Raw genomic sequence first — 5,887 nt, forward strand, 5'->3', positions numbered from 1 at the left:
GAAATAAAGACTGTCTCTGACTCTTTCAGTGGCTTTTGGGACCTTACTTCTAATACTGGCTCACGCGCCCTACCTTAATACACAGGGTGGAGGAGGTGCTAGTCTTACTGCACCTTGATATGCCATGTTTTCTTGATACTCATAGGAGCCCTGCCCTTTCCTGAATAGAGACAGAAGAGGAGGGAATTGAGGGTGGGAGAGGGGAATGGAAGAGAGGGACTGGGAGGAGAGGATGGGGAGGAAGCCTGCCACTAGGATAAAAAATAAATAGGTTGATAAAAAGTAAAGATGAGAGTAAATTTTAAATGTGCATCTAAAAGAAGTGAAATGAAAACCAGAGAAGTAGAGGCACAGCTCAGGGCTGAAGTGCTCACAGGCAGATGGAGCCAGGCTGAGGCTGAGGCTATGCCTGAGCTGGACCTCCAGTCCCTGAGGAGCAGGAACCGCCAGCCTCATCCACACGGATGATGACAAAAAGAGGCTGAGCTTCGTCTGAGTGGAGCAATATGCACTGTGCTTCCATCTCCTGTGCAGACTTGGTGCACACTCCTGCACCCAGGACTCAGGAGAGGCAGGCAGGAGCTTACTTAGTTCAAGAGCAGCCTGAGACACAGAGACCTTGTCAAGAAAAGCAGCCATGTTGAGAGACCCTCAAGTAGTCAGGTATTAGAATGAGAAAACAGCACATTACTGTTTGATAGCTAATGAATTTAGTGCTGTTTCCATTCCACATCACCAGAAGGATCTTTTCTTTTGCCTGCATTAGACCAGCTGCTTACACAACTTGTCTAACTGCATCACCCCAGCTTCTCACCTTTCCTTCCCACGCTTTTCTTTCATCTCACCCGGCACTGCATCCTGTCTCCTGGACAATGAGAGGATGGTGCAGGTTCCTCCCATCTGTGGTGCACTGTTTCCATGTGCGCTCATTCCTGTTCTGCCTCGCAGCCTCTGGCTTCTTCATCTCAGTCTCCATCTTTGTTGAAAGCAGGTTAACTGGTTTATAGGATGACGCAATCTCAGCTTCAAGTTGTAATCCTGACCAGAATTCAGTTTTACATTTGCCGACAATGCCTCTCCTGAAAATTCTGTGTTTACGTTGCTCTTATGAACTTTCTGATCGTAAGTGTGGCCATCACTTGAGATTCCATTTGATACCAGACTTTCCTGATTTTTGACTGAGTCCCCTGAGAAGCAGACACCTCTTATATTTTTGGTTGTGAGCCTAGCCTTTAACGGCTGAGCCATCCCTCCAGGCCCAGACACCTCATTTTGAGGATCTTGACACCTTTTAATCCAATAGCAAAACCTTCATCTGCATTATCTAATTTCTGTCCTTCTGCCAACGTTTTTAGAGCAGAGGCTTGCTTTTTTCATGGTATTCACCATGAAGGGGTTCACAGTAGAATTATTTGGATTGAGTTCAAGAGTTTTTTCACATAGGCAGTAGCATTAGATTGTTCACCAAGAAGAATGTGACAATAAGCTCTTTGACAGTCAGCCTCCCACTCCAAAGCCAGAGTTGGCTCCTCTAATACTACCTGGGGTCCGGATTAATCAGAGCTTCAGAGAAAAATCTGTAAAAACTTCTGGGTCACTGTAGGTCCTGCTGCATCACCATGATCCTTAAGACTGCAGGGGTTCTCAACCTGTGGGTCATGACACCTTAGGGTCACGTATCAGATATCCTCAGTATATGATTCATAACAGTAGCAAAATTACAGTTAAGATGTAGCAACAAAATAATGTTATGGTTGGGGTCACCACAACATGAGGAACTGTGTTAAAGGGTAACAGCATGAGGAAGGTTGAAAAATCACTGTCTAGGAATCACTGAACATTTCTAGCAAACGATACTTGAATATAACACTTCTCAATGTTTGAAGTTAATGCAGTCATAATGGAATGAAAGATTCATAACTTCCAGGGAGAACTGTAAACCTGGGAGGAACCAAAGAAAATACGAGAACCAAAGACTGTACGTTTACAGAGTCAGGTTGCCCACAGATGGGCCTGGGAAGGATGGAAACTCTAGAAGACAGCTACAGAGAACTTCTGAGCAAGGTAGTAAGTGACCATTGCCAGGAAGGGAGGATTAAATGAAAGCTTTTGAATATGAGGTAAGAGTAAGTTGTTGAAGAAGCTTTGAACACACGTAATCAAGTAGGGTTCATCCAGGAAGTAGGAAGCCCACAGCCTGTTACTACTGGGAAAGCAGGGCCACCATGGTCCAGCCTCATCCTGAACCCTGAACTTCTCTGCTGTAGCAGAACAGACTTCTGCCTTACACTGTGGCATGGTGTGTCACATTGGTCACCATGTACATGTGGTGCTCTGTCCCCACACAATCCCTGGGAAGCTCTGAGATGGGGATCTGCAGGTGAGACTACTGTTTGGAGGAGCCGAGAATCACTCTTAGGAGAAGCTGGAGAGGTCTGAGCACACATGCCAGGTTCCTAAAGCTTGTTGTGTGGTAACAGGCAGGAGAGTCCACCTCTCCAGGTCTTCATTGTGTGTGTGTGTGTGTGTGTGTGTGTGTGTGCATGTGTGTGTAAGGGAGAGCTGTAGGCACGTGTGTGTTTGTGGGCCTGGGGACTCCCTCTTGTGTGCATGGGAGAGCTGTAGGCATGTGTGTGTTTGTGGGCCTGGGGACTCCCTCTTGTGTGCATGGGAGAGCTGTAGGCATGTGTGTGTTTGTGGGCCTGGGGACTCCCTCTTGTGTGCATGGGAGAGCTGTAGGCATGTGTGTGTTTGTGGGCCTGGGGACTCCCTCTTGTGTGCATGGGAGAGCTGTAGGCATGTGTGTGTTTGTGGGCCTGGGGACTCCCTCTTGTGTGCATGGGAGAGCTGTAGGCATGTGTGTGTTTGTGGACCTGGGGACTCCCTCTTGTGTGCATGGGAGAGATGTAGGCACGTGTGTGTTTGTCGGCCTGGGGACTCCCTCTTGTGTGCATGGGAGAGCTGTAGGCATGTGTGTGTTTGTGGGCCTGGGGACTCCCTCTTGTGTGCATGGGAGAGCTGTAGGCATGTGTGTGTTTGTGGGCCTGGGGACTCCCTCTTGTGTGCATGGGAGAGCTGTAGGCATGTGTGTGTTTGTGGGCCTGGGGACTCCCTCTTGTGTGCATGGGAGAGCTGTAGGCATGTGTGTGTTTGTGGGCCTGGGGACTCCCTCTTGTGTGCATGTGGCAGGCAGAGGTCATCTTCAGGTCTCATCTATTTCTCTCCACCTCGCTTGTTGAGAGCAGGTCTCTCACTGAACCCGAGAGTCATTGTTTCAGCTAGACTAGTGGGGCAGTGAGGTCCCCTCTTGGAGCTTGGATTACAAGCCTGTGCTTACATGCCTGACCTTTACTTGTGTGTTGGGGATCTGACCTCTGAAATGCTGGTATAATAATCATTTTATTCAGTGAGCCATCTCCCAACCCATTCCTGATGTTAATACATAAAAATCACTCCATCTGCATTAACACCAGAGATTAAGGAAAATGGATGGTACAGAGTACTGATGCCCAGACCCTACCACCTGTGGATTAAATAAATGCTGCGGATAGTAGCAAGTCATTCACAGATGCTGGGTTTCATAGAAGTTTGAGATGTCCTAGAGTGTAGCCATTCATACTTGTTAATGGCCAGAGCTCTGGGGTTGGTCAGCAAGGTATGAAGTCTCCTATGTTATATAATGATGGAGGCATGAACAGGTCTGCAGCCTCTCAGAGCCTCCATTACTCATTTGTCAGGGGAGGAGTGCAGCGATTACCCCAGGGTGTTGTGGAGTTAAGCAAACAGTAGATATTAGGTGCTTTGTGCCCAGTGAGTGCTCCCCAAGTAGCCCTGAGGAGTTCTGACTTTGTGTATCCCGACAGAGGACACCGTGCAGAAATCTGTGTGCCTGGTCCATGGCAACACTGTAAAGAATGTCTGTGAGAGTGTTTGTGTGGCTGTTATCACTGCAGACAAAACTGTGATGAGATATATCAGTTACTGAGATGATAGAGATACTCTCTGGCTTTGGCTAAGCATAAAACTACATTTCCTAATATCCTTTGCAAGTCAGAGAAGTTACTGAGATGATAGAGATACTCTCTGGCTTTGGCTAAGCATAAAACTACATTTCCTAATATCCTTTGCAAGTCAGAGAAGGCATGAGTGTTCTGGCCAATGCTAACTAGCCTGAGGCCAATAGATGTTGGGTTCTCTTCATTTCCCTTCCCCAGCATTACTCTTGACATTTTAGTTCTTATAGTGTTAAATCCCATTTCATTTTGTTGACATGTGACCTGTTGTCAGGCCACATGATTCATTAAACATGGAGAAAGCACATGTAACATAATTTTTTGCCAGCTTGTCTGCTCCTGTCAGTCAATGTTTGAGTCATTTTGTTCAGTAAATCCTAAAGATTGGTGATATACAAGTATAAACAGTGACTTTTCCAGGTGTAGAATGTGAGTTTAGCATTGGCACATTTCTGTGAATTGGTCTTTTAAAACATTAAGTGACACACGGTACTGTCACCTATGTGAAACCCATATGTCATAGGGTTTGTTATTTGACTTCATATCTAATGTAGAAGCACATCTCAAGCCCATGGCTTTATGGCATTGGCTAATATCAAAGGTTTTCTTGGCTGATCTGCTCTTTACATTTGGAGTTTTGCACTCACAGGAAACTTCGTTAGGAGCTCACAACTCTGGAGCTGTCTGTGTGGCTGAGCAGCACATGGCACTGGCGGCATCTCCAGGAAGTACTTCACTTTCCCAGTTCACTTTCCCAGGAGAGATTGATAGCAAGACTTGAACCAGCAGAGCAAGATCTTCAAATGAATGTTTGGGACATGTTTGTCACAAGAGTTTATTATTGAACAATTACATTGGTGTGTTCAGATTTTTGTCACTTTTTAACTTTGGAGGGAATATTTTGTGTGTGTGTGAGTGTGTACATGTGTGTGTGTGTGTGCATGTGTGTGTTTTTATGTCTGTGAATATAGGCAACTATGTTTCATAGTCTGTAGAGGTCAGAGTTCAACCTGTTATGCTGGTGCAGACTTGCCACTTGGTTTAAGATTGGGTCTCATCTCATCTCCACAGCATGAGCCAGGCTAGCTGCAGTGGAGAGTCTGGGAATTCACCTTCCTTCTGTCAGAGCCTGGTTTTCACCAGGGAACGAATTAGCACTGAGCAGCTGATGGTACTACAGTCTCAGTACATTCCATCAGGGCCTCAGCGAGGATCCATGATTGGGTCCCCTAGAGCGACTACTAGAGGGGGAATGAGAGATCAAGGCCCCCACTGATTCAGTGAGTCCATAGCCCTAGCACACCCCCTGAGCGTCCTGGCTCCAGGTTGAGCCAGGGAAAGAAACACAACATGAGAATGGGGCTAGAGTCTGGGGAAAATCAATTATTGACCCCAGCTGAGATTCCAGGCCAGGCTGTCCCTAAAATCTTCCTACAGGATCTTCTGGGTTGACCAGTTCAGAGTCCTGCTTCTTCCAAGCTATGACCCCCATATCTAGGTCTGGGGGGATTAGAAATCAGCTTAAATGGCCTTTATAGGCAGCCAGAGTTCATGAGCATCCGACTGTGACCAGCAGATTGACACCTGCCTCTTGAAGGCTCCCAAGTCAAACTTGGTTCAGTCATTCTCAGTCATTGTAGAGGATATGTCTCACCACGAAAATTAAAATAAAACCTTGCCTGCGGAAAAAAAAATCATAATGTTCTGGATGTTGGAATAAACATGGTGGATGAATAAAAAATTCCAATAGGAAATAGGAAGTATATATTTTAGCAGACTTCTATAAATGATCAAAGGCCAAAGCTAAGAGTGTCTCTACCTACCATTATAATTGAAAGATTACTAGACACAGATGTGGACATGAGTATTATTAT

At 46.1% G+C, this 5,887-nt stretch overlaps 1 pseudogene; it reads right to left on the reverse strand.

Moving 5' to 3' along the window:
* Positions 1-841: 841 nt before the first annotated feature.
* On the reverse strand, positions 842-5,505 carry LOC130872486 (protein SGT1 homolog; annotated as a pseudogene).
* Positions 5,506-5,887: the final 382 nt, after the last annotated feature.

The sequence above is a fragment of the Chionomys nivalis genome, chromosome 1 (genome assembly GCF_950005125.1).
Source record: "Chionomys nivalis chromosome 1, mChiNiv1.1, whole genome shotgun sequence".
Taxonomy (NCBI): Eukaryota; Metazoa; Chordata; class Mammalia; order Rodentia; family Cricetidae; genus Chionomys; species Chionomys nivalis.